General features: G+C 36.9%; 1 protein-coding gene and 1 pseudogene across 2 annotated transcripts in view; one reads left to right on the top strand and one right to left on the bottom strand.

The window, feature by feature from the left end:
* LOC118199331 (E3 ubiquitin-protein ligase TRIP12 pseudogene) overlaps positions 1 to 163 on the bottom strand; it is a 40,123-nt pseudogene extending 39,960 nt beyond the window's left edge. The window contains exon 1 of the transcript XR_015042076.1: positions 54 to 163. The product of XR_015042076.1 is annotated as an E3 ubiquitin-protein ligase TRIP12 pseudogene, transcript variant X1 (transcript). The remainder of the gene's footprint in view (positions 1 to 53) is intronic.
* The window catches only part of LOC146999238 (uncharacterized), a 193,322-nt gene that overhangs the window by 98,111 nt on the left and 79,718 nt on the right, over positions 1 to 15,493 (top strand). The gene's annotated exons all lie outside the window — the stretch shown is intronic.

The following is a 15,493-nucleotide window of genomic DNA, read 5'->3' as shown; positions in this document are numbered from 1 at the left end:
TAGTTAGTCTCTTATTGTTAGCACACTGATAATTAATCATTTAATATACTTACATTACACACCAGACGAAACATCCTTACAGGTACTGAAGTCGATAACGTGCCAACCAATTAACATGAACACCAAACCTCGCCAAATCTCATTTTCCTCACCTCAATCTAGCCAAACCCAAAATATCACGTGATATGGAAACACCAATGAATAGTTTGCTGTATAAACAATCAAATATGAAGTTGAGAGGGAATTAAGTTATCGATATAAAATAAAAGTTAGTTTTATTTCTAGTTATAACTAGCAAAATGCGTCAGCAAGTAAAAATAAGATTTGGGAATACTATGAGATGGTAAAACACATGGAGGTAGGAAGTTAGATCACAGAATCTCTAAGGAGATTCCTTAGATATTCTTTGGTTAGATCGAGTGGCCCTAAATCGGTTTCCCCATACCCTGGTTTGAAGCACTGGCGATCTCTTCTTTGATGACCAAAACATTGGGTAATTTACCATTGAGTTCAATGGGTTTTGGCACGATCAGATGTAAATATTTTGTAATTACGTCGTAAATATGCATATAAATGTACATATTTTCTTTTTCTACAATACTTCAGAGTCCTAAGTATAGGAAAAGAATACATTTTTAAACAATCATTCTGAACGGAATTAAATGCTATACTTTTCACAGAACAGTTTTCTCAGAATGGTTTAATTTGAAACATTTTCACAAGTTTTCGTTAATTACATTAGAAAAAAAATTAAGGTAATTCGATTTAATTCGGTTAAGGATTAACTTCCTCTGAATATTTCTGAAAGGGAATAAAGTAAGGATTATTTTTTTAATTTTATTTAAAATTTGTAACTGACTTATTATAAAATGTAAGGGGAATAATTCTTTTAATTATACTTATCAGATTTTTTTTACCATAAATTTCAACAATACATATTCCAAAACTCTTCTTTATTACTTTCTTATATACGAATCTCAAAGAAATTGCTTTAAAATACCTTTTAACAGATTGCTTTCCAGTACGAACAATTCTTGCTTAAATAGTTTTATAACCTATTTGTCAACGGGATGTCAATTTATGTTTACAATTCAATGTTAAGGTTATTATATATTTAGATAATGTTTATAATCATTATAAATTTAGATACATTTAATAATTAGATTTCTTCACAGTAACTTTCACAGTTATTTATGAATGAATAAATCCTTTATTTCAAATACATTTATAAATAATTTAATAAATATTTACGTATTTTGTTAAAGGCAGATACATGCTTTTTGAAAGCACATGCATAAATACGCATATATATTTCATATTTTTCATTTCCGGCATGTGGAAATCTTTAATTTCTGTCATTCACTATATTTTTCGAGTAAAGTAATTTACACTAATTTTAAAAAGTACACGTTACAATAATATGTGGACGTGAAAAAAATTATTTTATTTAAAACATTTTGGCGTCTGGAATATAAAATAAAAGTAGCGAATACTGTATTAAGGGTATCGAAAAATGTGTACAATTTAAAGTTACGGTGAGGTATTTTTCATTCTTTAAGCATAAAGTTTTTGCTAAAATCTATATTGTTGCGTACGGGTTCGTTACGAAATGAATGCACAAGTCCGATGAAAAATGAACAGAAATTTATTATTATCACAACAAAAATGCTTAAATTTTCTCCAATTATCATGCAGTATTACAATATCTCACATTAGTTATCTTTTAACTACTCAAATGTCCAATAGAACGTAATTCAAAACAGCTAAAGAACGCTAATCCGCGAATTCACTACAATCAACAAGAGCAGTTTTCTAAACAACAACAAACTAAGCAACTAATACGAACTGAGATATTTCCTCCTTTTATAAGATTTTAAAAATCACGCGCTAGAATTTTCCAGTGCTTTCTCGAAATCAAAAAGAGATATTTATTTATTTAATGCACGCGCTCTTGTATTTTCAATTTTCCGGCTTAGCTTTCTTTTAATATTCGTCACGCGCTGCACTGCGCGAGAAATAAAACCATTTAATTTATAATTGAACTAACATAAGCTTTTTAAATACCAAATGCGTAACACTGCCCCCTTCCCAAGGACTGCACGTCCCGGGCAGTACAATCCCTGGACAGGAAGCTAAACTTACAACTGTGGCATAAACATTACATTACAATATCAAACAACATGAACAATAAATGCAATAACTAACTTGAACAAATCAAATGCTAAATGCATATCAAATACTAACATTTAAAAACAAAAGGGACCATGGTCTTATACTATTTACAATTATTTACATTACGCACTATGGCCATAGTAATGAGCTAACCTGTCGTAATGAACGACTTTAGGTTTAGAGTTCGAAGACTTACGGATCCGAACCACGACGTCATTCAGTCTGTTTAGGACCGTGTACGGACCATCCCAAGGTGACTGTAATTTCGGACGAAGTCCTTTCCGTCGAGTCGGATTCCACAACCACACCTTGTCTCCTTCGTGGAATTGATGTTCAGTAGCTCTTAGTCGTATCGAGTCTTCATCTTCTCCGTCGCCAAGTTGACTCGCTCATGTGCAAAGTTGTGCATCACCTCAAGCCGGGCCTGGAGATCTTGAATATATTTCTCAGACGATGAAGGAGCATTCGGAGGGCGGCCAAACAATAGATCACAAGGCAGGCGAAGGTCACGACCGAAGAGCATCTGTGATGGAGAATAGCCGGTAGTCTGATGGACAGCACTGCGGTAAGCCAGTAAAAAGAGTGGTAATTTCTTGTCCCAGTCCTGTTGGTTTCTGGAAACCACTAATGAGAGGTTATTAAGGATGGTTCGATTGAACCTCTCTACCATGCCGTCCGACTGGGGATGCAATGGCGTAGTTTGAGTTTTGTCAATGCCGAGTAGTTTGCATAGTTCTTTGATTACTGCCGAGGCAAAATTCCTTCCCTGATCGGAATGTAACTGAAGAGGCACTCCGAACCTGGAAATCCAGTGCTCTATCATTACCTCAGCTACTGTGACAGCCTCTTGATCAGGAATAGGATAAGCTTCAGGCCACTTGGTGAAGTAATCAATGACAACGAGTATGTATTTGTTGCCATCAGCAGTTCGCGGCAGAGGTCTCAGGATGTCAAAGGCGATACGTTCAAAAGGCGCCCCTACTTTGTAACGTTGCAGCATGCCTCGGCTGCGTTTTCTCGGTCCTTTACGACCTGCACAGGCATCGCAAGATCGGCACCACTTTTGCACGTCATCCTTTGCATTATTCCAGTAAAAGCGCTCACGAACTCTCTGTAAAGTCTTCATAATTCCAAAGTGACCTCCTGTAGTGCTGTTATGTAGTTATTTAAGGACATCAGGAATCCGGGATCTTGGAAGTATAAGTTGCCATCGGAACGTCTTCCCATCATCCGATTCGAATTTCCTGTATAAGACGCCGTTTCGAATGTGAAGTGAATCCCAGAGTGCCCAGTATTGTTTTGTGGTAGGACAACAGGTTGAAATGTCCTACCAAGTAGGTTTTCTGTTTGATGACTCCATTAAATCAATTATGGGTTTAATGTCGCGGTCTTCCAGCTGGTCTGACTTCATCATCACTCCAAGGGTCTCGATCAGCCGATGTTGATGTTGTAATTTGTCTTGCGACCGGAGTCAGCAGCTCGTATTTCGCTTCCACCCTGGAACAATATCGGCAGTTTTCTGGGCAATGTCGTCTAGACAGAGCGTCGGCGTTCCCGTGTGATGATCCCTTACGATAACGGATAGTGATGTCATATTCTTGGAGTCTCTGTATCCACCTGGCTATTTGACCCTCAGGATTCTTGGAATTTAAAAGCCAGGCCAATGAAGCATGGTCCGTGCGGAGGAGGAATTTTCTGCCGTATAGATAATGATGGAAATGTTCTACAGCTTTGACTATGGCGAGCAACTCTTTCCTGGTGACACAGTAATTCCTCTCTGGTTTAGACAGGCATTTGCTCCAGTAGGCTACTACACGTTCTTGGCCGTCTATTTCTTGGGACGAAACCGCACCGACACTTTCATTGCTCGCGTAAGTGTCGAGAATAAATGGTCTCTCGAGCTGAGGATACGTCAGGATTGGAGCAGATGTTAAAGCTTCCTTTAAGTTGTTAAATGCATCCTCGCATTCTTTTGTCCACAATAACGTTTGCTTGCTCTCTGTTAGCTTGTGAAGGGGTCTTGCGATGTAAGAAAAGTCCTTCACGAATCTCCTATAGTAGGCGCAAAGCCCTAGGAAGCTTCTCAGCTGATGGACATTTTCGAGACGTTTCCAGGATTTAACCGCTGATACCTTTTCAGAATCCGTGCGTACACCTTCTGCAGAGATAACATGTCCCAGGTAAGTCACTTCCTTTCGGAACAATTTGCATTTAGCGGGACTCCGCTTCAGATTGGCTTCTTTCAATTTCTGAAGCACCTTCCTAAGATTTTTTAAATGTTCTTCAAAACTCTTTCCGACGATGATGATGTCGTCCAGGTATATCAGGCAGGCTTCGTAGGAAAGGCCTTTCAAAACAGTGTCCACAAGACGTTCGAATGTTGCCGGTGCATTACACAGTCCAAACGGCATCACTTTGAACTGCCAAAGTCCTTGTCCCGTAGTAAATGCCGTCTTTTCTCGGTCATCAGGATGGATTTCTACCTGCCAATACCCACTCTTTAAATGAAGTGTTGAGAACCACTTGCTTCCAGAAAGAGTGTCTAGAATGTCATCAATTCTAGGAAGAGGGTAACTGTCTTTCTTCGTAACCTCATTCAACCGGCGATAGTCAACGCAAAATCTTGTTGAGCCGTCTTTCTTTCTGACGAGAACGATGGGAGATGCCCATGGACTCGCTGAAGGCTCGATGACATCGCCTTCTTCCATATCTTTTAACAGTGTTCGCACCTCTTCCTGTTTAGCAAACGGTAGACGTGTTGGATGTTGCTTGCTCGGGGGATGATCGCCGGTATCTATTCTATGTTGTGTCAAACTAGTTCGACCCACGTCAGAAGACGAGCGGGAGAAAACAACTTGAAGATCTTTAATGACGCGATCGGCAGCATTCTTCTGTTCATCGTTCAATTGCGCATTCTGCAATAACTCCGATGTAATGCTCTCTGATGAGGACACGGATTCGGGGATATTGCTCTTTCTTTCAATGCTGGTTACTGGAGTACATGCTGCAACCACGTCGTCTTTCTTAATAACTCTCGCCTTCTCAGTTACATTGGCAACTCTCACCGGGATAACCATTCTCAATAGGTCGACGAGTGTTGAGACTACTAGTACTCCTTTCGGGCTATTACAGTTATTGGGATATTCTATGATGCCGTAGCGGAAATCTCTGTTTTCGGCTGTAGATCCAGGGAGTAAAATTTCTGTTCTTGCCGGTATTGTGATATTGTCTTGTGCTATGATTATGTGGACAGATTTAACTTCTTCATTATTAATTCCAAATAACGTTATGTCCTCAGACGCAGAATGCAATTCGTTATTTTTAAAGTCCAAGAAAAAATTGTATTTCCTTAGAAAGTCCAATCCGAGTATGCAAGAATCAGTGATCTCTGCTATACATGCCGTGTGATGGTAAGCGGCACATCCAAACGTGATGTTAACATTTACTTTTCCATTGATGTCGATCTTCTCACCGGACACAGTCTGTAGGGTAACGCAGGGCGGCGTCCAGATAAGTTTGCTTTCCAGTTGTTGAGAAAAATCTTTTCGGATGATGGTAACGTTGGCTCCTTTGTCTATTGTCATATCGCAGGGAACTCCATTAATATGTCCTATTATGAAAAGTCCATTACTGCCGCCTCTCACTGCAGAAATCTGAAGCGCTTTAAACTGGGGCTTTTCATTATCTGGCAACCTCCGCCCCGCGAGATGGCCACTAATTAGTTTCCCTGCTGCTTGTTAGAAGAGGTCTTAACATCCGTACCCTGGGTAATTCTGCAGTTTCGTCGTATGTGTCCTTCAGCACCGCAGTTCCAGCACTTAACGGTCGGTTTCTTCTCACCAATATTCCGTCTCAAGGCGTTCACTTGTCTAGTTAAATCGTCTAGACGAGCGGTGACTTGATCCCCTGCCTCCTGGACTTGAGCAGATCTGACTGGGTGGCGGTCTCGACGAGTGGCTTGCTGGGCTGCCTCGAATTTCATGGCGTACACTAGAGCGCTTTTTAAATCTTTTACATCCGCCATTAGTAGAGCTTTCTGTATTTCAGTATCCCGGATGCCGTCTATAAAGTATTGCAAGGACAGGATTTCCCTTGTTTCTGTCGGGCATTCCGAAAAGGCGAGATGGAACAGCCTTTCAACATCCGTGGCGAGCTCCTGAAGTGTTTCGGTAGGCTTCTGTTGACGAGATTTTAATTGGAGCCTTCTGTAGTCTTTTAAACACTTCTCCCCAAAGCGCAGCTCCAAGGCGCCGGACAGAGCTTCGAAATCTAACCTTTTGTTTTCGGGAAGAGTCTGAAGGATATCCGCTGCGTCGGCTCTTAAAGAAGCGGCGAGATGACAGGCCTTAGCTTGGGAATCCCATCCATTCGCATCCGCAACCATAGAAAACTGGGTCTTGCGAGGATGTCTTCCCATCATATGTGGATAGCTTCAGAGATGGACGAGCAGGCATCGGTAAGAATTTAAAATCATCACTCTTGCTCCCTGCAGTCGCTACGAATTTCTTTAAAGTTTCCATTTCTTTGGCAACTGCAGAAACTCTCTCATCAATTTGTCGTTCGATTTGGTGGTGGACGGCACAAACTCTTCCTTCAATTCGTTCCTCCACAGCCGAAACTCTCCCTTCTATATGTTCTTTTACAGAAGAAACTCTTTCTTCTATTTCTTCTTTCACCGAAGAAACTCTTTCTTCAATTTGATCTTTTACAAAAGAAACTTTTTCTTCAATTTGTCCAACTTTATTTTCAACTGTGTTAATTCTGCCTTCCATAGCTTCAAATTTATTTTCTATTATGCAGGTAATTTCTCTTTTCATTTCTTCTTGACATGCTTCAATCTTTTCTTGACCAGCTTGAACGGCTTTCATTTCGTCCTTAACAAATTCCTGGCCCAATTTCATTTCCTCTTTCATTTCTTCTTTAAATCAGGCAAAGGCTGATATTAACTGCCTTAATTGCTCTTCCATCGCTCTTGTTAGTGGCATTCAAACCCCACTCTTTAAACCAAAAATTGTTGCGTGCGTACGGGTTCGTTAGGAAATGAATGCACAAGTCCGATGAAAAATGAACAAAAATTTATTATTATCACAACAAAAATGCTTAAATTTTCTTAAATTATCATGCAGTATTACAATACCTCACAGTAGTTATCCTTTAACTTCTCAAATGTCCAATAGTACGTAATTCAAAATAGCTAAAGAACGCTAATCCGCGAATTCACTACAATCAACAAGAGCAGTTTTCTAAACAACAACAAACTAAGCAACTACTACGAACTGAGATGTTTTCCTCCTTTTATAGGATTTTAAAAATCACGCGCTAGAATTTTCCAGTACTTTCTCGAAATCAATAAGAGATATTTATTTATTTAATGCACTCGCTCTTGTATTTTCAATTTTCCGGCTTAGCTTTCTTTTAATATTCGTCACGCGCTGCACTGCGCGAGAAATAAAACCATTTAATTTATAATTGAACTAACATTAGCTTTTTAAATACCAAATTCGTAACAATATTTTTATAGTTCATTAGCTTAGAATTTTATGAAACAAATTCATAATCAAAATCGCTACTGTTAGTTATCGAAAAATAACCAAGATGTGATTTTTGCGTAAATGTCGCTAAACTATACAAATTGCTATTGTCCATCATACTGGGAATGTTTCTTTTATGCGAAAGTATCCCATTTTTTGATTTGTATGTAACTGTCGTGTGTCGAAGTACTATCAGAGCGCTGTCAAAAGAGCTTCTGAATGTAAACAAAAAAACACCCCATCTGGTGACCGAAGCTTCGGAGCAGTGTTTCACTTCTAATGCTGATTTGGCCACTCCTTCCTTTCTTACCTCCATGGTAAAACAGTGGGGAGATAATATGTACGGTTTTGAAAGTCACTACCGCTTTTTAAATATTTGACAGCCGTCCTGTCGTTTTAATAAAAATGATCGGTTTGTTTTAGTATGATGTTCTCCTGCTAAAGGATTCACTTGAGTTCTTCGTAACGCCAGGTGCCTAGGGAGTTCTCTCATTGCTACTGGGAAGTACTGCCGCAGTGCAGTAGAAACCCAGCAAAAACAACCTTAATATCGGTTTGTTCACCTTTATTAAAAACTCTAAACACTTTTACTAAGCAGTCTTAAATTATTGATCATAACTTCGAATAGAATATCCTGAATTTCAGGATTCGAATTGATACCTGTAGTATCTGAAGTGAAGAAACTATGAAAATTGTGACGAAGTTGAATGCCTTAGGAGGCAATCAATCGGCTCAATCCTAGAATAGGCTGCATCAGTCGGTACGTTGTTTACTTAGGCTTGGACACGCCTTTTTATTAAGTAATATTGTTTACGCCTCTTCTTAAAAACAAGTTATATGTATGCTATAGCTTCATATTTAAAGAAATATTATATTTTAACTGAGTTGAAATGTTAGGTTTATAATGCTCTGAGCGAGATTTATTTTTTTAATTATAAATCTACTTTTGTGTGTTGTGTGGTAGGGTTAGCATTTAACGCAACGAGTTATATCTCACAAATGTATTAATCTCGTAATTAAGATACCAAATTTATCTCACAAATCTAGTTATTAAGATACCAAACGATTGAAAACGATCATTACCAAACGATTGAAAATACTAAATGCATGATATAACAACCGTAACTTCTCAAGATACAGAAAAGAATTCTTTTGCGTAAAGAATGTTTTGATTACTGAGTGTGTCTAATTCGGTGTGCTTTCTGCAGAATGGATGATTATCTAAATCTGGAATTTTTTTTAAGGTATCCGACCTCGTTCGGGTACCATTTTTTTAAAAATGGTATTTTTATTTTAACTATAAACATATTAATTCGAAGATAAGCATATTAATAAGTGAAAACAATTTAAAACGTAATGCTAAGTAATTTTAATTTTAAAAAATAATGAAAAAAAAGGATAATTTTTGCTTAAATTTTGCCTTTACGGCAACAACCACGGTGAACAATGTATACATAAATATGCAGTTTTTTTTAATTTGTATTTATGTTTACACTTGTTTTGTATGCAATGAAGCAAAATAATTAAGAAATATTCATATATTCTTGAGATATGTCAAAATGTATAGTATTTACTGTATATTTTCCTATTATTGCATCCAAAATCTAAAAATAAAAAGTAACAATTCAACTTCTAATTAATATTTCTAAAATCTTTTGCTTCAGAGCATGCATCAGATTATATGAAACATATATAGAAAGTATCATTAATTTTATCGATAAAATTTTGAGTTATGGCTGTTACTATTGGCAATATTTACAGAAAAAACATTTTTCAGAAAACAAGTTTAAAGTTTTCATAAAACAATTTCTTAGTGAAAGAAGCATGTCTGATAATTAAAATTCCCCTGCTTTGTAACTTGACACCTTGTTTTTTTTTCTGCCCACACTTTGCCCCTTTTCTTTCGAACAAAGCGTAATTTTTTCTTTGGGTTTTTGTAAAACTCGTGGAATGCCACCAAAAGTCATGATTTTGCACTTTATCAAGTTTTCGAATTCTCTGCTCAGTGTAAAATTCAGGACACTTACCTAACCTTGAAAATGCTTCAAGCAAACCTATAAATCCATCATTAAATAACATTAAATAACACAACACTTACATTTGCTCCAAACATTAATATTCGCAAGTTTATGAATGTTTCTTTCAGAACAATTTGCAATAAAATGCCATTAAAATGTTTCTTGATATTTTGAGTTTTGCCATGTAGACACTTTTTAATAACTCTTGTTTATGTAGTCAACTCCATATATGTATGTTTAATTAAATTCAAAATATATATTGATATACCAGAGGTTTTTGCCTAATTTTTTTTCTTTCTGACTTTTTTTTTTCCTGATTTCTTCAATGACACATTCATAATTACACCAATTCATTGATTATTGAGCAGGGCATTGGCTTCGAAGAAGAGCTACAATAGAACAAGCAGTTAGTACAACCTGCTGCATTTCAATTAAGTTTCAAACATGACTTCTAATTGCAATCCCTAATTCTGCAATTTATCAATGAAAGAATCAGTCAGTTTACCTTTTCCTTTCAATTCAGGAGCGGAGTTTTTTACTTTTCGTAGTCTACTACCAACCCTTTTCTGTACATGTTCAATGCATTCCACTTTCTTGACAGAATCTTTACCATATATATCTTTTCCAATTAAAAACCCCTTAGAATCCCCATCCTCGTAATACTCCGTGTACTTCAGCTTTCGTAATGTAATAGATCATTCAAACAGGGGATAAGCACTAACTGCTTCGATACCGGAAGCTGCTTCTTTATAATTTGGAGAACAATTATGTTACGCTTTACATATGTCGTGCTGAAGATTGCACGCCATTCTGTTTATTTTGTTGCAAATGATGCAAAAATGTGACATAGCTTTCAAATCAAGCACTTTGTCAACGCTAATCGACAAAGCAGCAACACATACATTCAACGTCGAATACCCTCTGCGCCAAACTAAATACGAAATTAAAGGAAAAAACTAACACCAGATGCTTAAAATGTATTACAAAATATCTAAACTTAGTACGCAGGTTTATAATTTACAAAATCTTGATGATAAATAAAGTTTCTAGATAGGTATATCAATTTAAACGCTCACTTCCGGCCCAGAATATTGGAACTTCCGGTTTATTCAGTTACAGAAAAATGCTTATAACTTCAGTTCTAATTAACCTATCAACAAGCAAAAACTTGTATATGATAGCTAAAGATGTATTCTTTAAGATTATGTAATAAAATAAAAATCGAAATTTTCACCGAAAATCGTCTTTTGTACGAGGTCGGATACCTTAATCAGTTAGAGCAAAGAGGTAAAAAAAGCGTGAATGAGTGGTGTATGGAGAAAGTTTGATTGCAGGATCGTATAAATGCCCAGATTGTGAAACTCATATGAAACTAGTATAGCAAAAGAACCGTATAGTACATAGGTGGGGAACCTGCGGCCTCCGCGAGGTTCTTGTGCGGCCCTTTGCCACTAGTACAAAATGGTAGAGTTCGTTTCAAACAACTATTGTACATCAACGCCATGACAGTTGCGCGAAAAATCCCGCCAAAGACAGTCATATTGTAACATGACGTCAGAATACTAGTCTGAAACGGACTCTAACACGCATGAGCGAGGCTCTGGCCCACAGCTAGCAGCGCCAACTACCTTGTCTAAGAAGTAAACAAAACTCGGTTTCAGATCTCCCATTTGAGTGTCACACCTTGCTTTGGCTTCTCTGACTCGCATCTCTCAACGCTTCCCTGTTGCGATCTTCAGCTAACTGTAGTTAACAGTGCGTGCTTATAACAGGTACACGGTTTTATTGTATTTCTAGAAAGTACACACTTTGTTAAAGATATTATTTGATATTCGTTTTTTTATCCATCATGTCAAATAGTAAGAGAAGGAAATTAGGTGATGAAAACGGAAGATTTAATGTAGAATGGGAGTTAGATTTTTTTCTTTACTGCTGAGAAAGATAAAATGATGTGTTTGTTGTGCAATACAGTTTTAAATACTTTAAAAAAAGCGAATGCAAATAAACACTATTTGACTCATAAAGAACATAAATATTTCGCTTTAGAAGGTGAATCACGAAAAGCTGCACTTCAAAAGTTGAAAAATGAGAAGCATCATCATCAGGCACCTTTTAGTGCCTTTGTAAATCAAAAATCCGCTGCAGTTGCTGTTACGTATAAAATAGCACATATACTTGGAAAAAGTGGCAAACCATTTAGTGACATTGAAATAATTAAAGAATGTATTGTTGAAGCAGTGAGTATGTTAGATCCAAGAAATGTCGACAAATACAAACAATTACCTCTTTCAAGAAGAACTGTAACAGATCGACAGCACGAATTAGCGCAAAATGTAACAGAGCAACTTCATGCAATTATACAAAATGAAGATGTTTATTTTTCAATTGCTTTAGATGAAAGCACTGATAAAACAGATTCGGCACAAGTTTTATATTTTATTCGTGCTATAACTAAAGATTTTCAATGTTACGAAGAACTACTTGCGTTGGGTACACTAACTGGAAGAACTCGCGGAGCCGATATTTTCGAAAACTTCAAAGAAGTATGTAATAAATTACAATTGAATGTCAGTAATTTAGTCAGTGTCTGCACCGATGGCACACCTTCCATGAGAGGCAAAAAAGAAGGATTCGTTGCTTTGTTAAAAACGGAAAACTTAAACTTGAAAAATTGATATCATTTCACTGCATTTTGCATCAGCAAAATCTACCATTTTGCAAGACACTCTGGATAGAACCATTGCCATTGTCAACTATATTCGAGTAAATAGAATGCGTCATCGTGAATTTCGGCAGATGCTCTCTTTAGATGAGGAAACGTATAGTGTTGACCTGCCATACTACTGCAAGGTTCGCTGGCTATCAACAAATCAGGTTTTGATAAAAGTTTTGTCTTTACGACGACAAATTTTAAACTTTTATAAAGAACAAGGAAAACAATGTGATCTATCAGATGAAGTATTTCTTAGAAACCTTGCATTTTTGTCTGATATGATGACAAAACAAAACAATTTAAATATTTGCCTGCAAGGTGAAACGAGGTATATTTATGAAATGCGGCAAAAGATCCAAGCGTTTAGAAAAAAATTATCATTTTTCAAAACATTGCTTTGTCGATCGGAAATATCTGCACAACACTTCCCGGAGCTAAATGAGGAAATGTTAAATGAGCAGAACTGTGAAAATAAAATATTCGATGAATATGTAGGTGTCTTGGATTGTTTAATAGAAGAGTATACTAATAGATTTTCTGATTTTGACGAGCACACTCCTGCTATGAAACTGGCATTTGAACCACATTTAATAGATATATCCGAGGCTCCTGCAGAACTACAAATGAAGTTAATTGATTTAGGGGAAGATAGTATCATCAAATCCCTTTTTAACGCTAGAAAGGATCACATAGAAATCTGGAAAAATGCTGTTGAATATCCATGCCTTCGAGAACATGCTCGCCGTTTACTTTTCTGCTTCGGAAGTACCTACTGTTGCGAGACAACATTTTCTCTCATGTCAAAAATAAAAACAAATTTAAGAACGCAAATTACAGATGCACATTTAGAGAATCAATTAAAGCTGTATCAGGTTCTGTGTTGCTCCTTACTTGCTTAGGGAACATTGACTGTCCTGACTCGGAACAGGGAGCTTACTAAAGCTATGTTCAATAAATTTGGGAAGTAGACAATACACACAGGAAGGGTATACGAAACCCTTTATTTTTCTCTCTTTACAATGATTTCCGGACTTCGGAATACAGAGACCAACCACTTGTGGTCTGAACGTAAGAATATAAAAATATTAACTAAACTCTAACTAAACTAACTTTGGATTAATCAAACAAGTGCCTAACTCCAAGATTGGCCGTAAATTAACAAGAAGCCGTATGTAGTACAGAGAACTGCTAAAACTACGATACGTTTAAAATTATCAAGAGGATTAAACCTCTGGCCTTGAAGGCAACCAGCAACCGAGTAATACTACTATGGCAAGCGGCCTGCTTCTAGTAACTCCTTCCTCTCTCTTGCTTGGCAAAAAGCCACAACTTAAGTACTTGGCGTTCGCAAGACAAATTTGCATAAATAAGTTAAAAGCTTTTAATTCTGGCCGGAAGTAGGAAATAAGAAGTTATAGTAAAGATTTAAAACAAAATAAACGTTAGTAAAACTTAGGATCCTTACAGCTGTGTGTTACGAAGCTTGATCCAAATATATAATTACTGTCAAACAAAAAACAAAGCCAAATAAGTCACTAACTTAGTGAATAAAAAAATATTTTTTATTGTATTTTTTATAATATTTTTATATTATTTTATATGTATATTATATTTAAAATTTTGTAGTATTATATTTTATTTTTTCTATCTAATGCAATAAATTGTTAAATCTATAGAAAAACTATAATAATTTCACAAAAGTCACTTTCTTAGGTCAATCAGCTTATGCGGCCTCTCTTATTGCTGCCTAATTTAAATGTGGCCTCTAATGGTAAAAAGGTTCCCCACCTCTGGTATAGTAGATGGATTTGAGAGGATGTGTACAGTTACTGGAGGTGAATGTAAGCATCGAATTTCAAAGTCTGTTCGAAAGCACTCGTGGCAGTGGCGTAGCTAGGGTGGGGCAAGGGGGGCATCTGTCCCCGGGCGCAGCATCCAAGGGGCGTCAAACTGATGCTACGAAATTTTTTAATGGAATGTTTTCCATTCTTGGCACACAGAAAGGGGCGCAAATTCTTCAGTTGTCCCCCGGGCGCTGGAAACTCTAGCTACGCCCCTGACTCGTGGTTTGCGAAGAGTAAATTGAGCATATGTGATGTTTTGCGAGTTACCTAGATGTAGTTGCGTACGTGCGGGAATAATTTTATAGGAACGGAATTACGTATTGCTAAAAATACAGTGACAGATTGGAAAAAATTTTGTAGGGAAGTGTGCATGGAGTTATGCTTGAAGGAGAATGTGATGTTGGGCGGGGAAGGCGTGATTGTGGAAATTGACGAAAGTAAATTTATCAAGCAAAAATATCATAAAGGGAAAACAGTCGAAGGGAGATGGGTTTTGGGTTTGCTGGAGCGAGGGATGGATAAATACGTGTTTAGAGTGGTTGAAAGCAAAGGTGCCGAATTATTGTTGAAAATCATTAAACGGAATGTTCTGCCAGGATCGACTGTCATATCGGATTGCTGGAAAGCCTACAGCTGCGTTCACACTAATCCGTTGGGCGTCAAGCGTCAAAGCATAAAAAAAACGCTTCCCGCATACGTCTGTTGACACCAGCGCGGCAACTTTCGCTTTAAAAGTTGTCATATGCTCGCACTAGATGGCGTTTCAAAACGGAAACTTGGGAAAAAACGTGAAATTTTTGTGTGGTATTTTGACTTTTTACGATTACATTTTTTAATTTAAATGAATTTAATTTCTGCTGGATTAAAATTTATTTTACTTCTTGCTTTGTGTAAGAGAAGCATAATGCAGTGGTTTATATTAATATGTGAGAGATGACTGCAGTAAGGAGATGCAAATAATTTAATTGAAGAAATGCGCTTGAACGAAACGAAATTTCTTTTAATTACTTTCGCATGACACCTCATCAATTCGATGAATTTCTAGCGCTCATTGAACTATTTATTCAAGAGCAAAACGCTAATTTTTGTCAGAATATCCCAGAAGAATCGTTTGGCCTACAGGAATAGGATATCCCAGAAAAGGATCGTTGTATATATCTAATTTAATTTATTTATGAATTTTGTTGAATGATAATTAAAAAATCCTAATTGCAT

The sequence above is a fragment of the Stegodyphus dumicola genome, chromosome 1 (assembly GCF_044657685.1).
Source record: "Stegodyphus dumicola isolate Sdum_Otavi_A_Nest chromosome 1, ASM4465768v1".
NCBI lineage: Eukaryota > Metazoa > Arthropoda > Arachnida > Araneae > Eresidae > Stegodyphus > Stegodyphus dumicola.
This window is presented reverse-complemented; position numbering and strand designations above follow the sequence as displayed.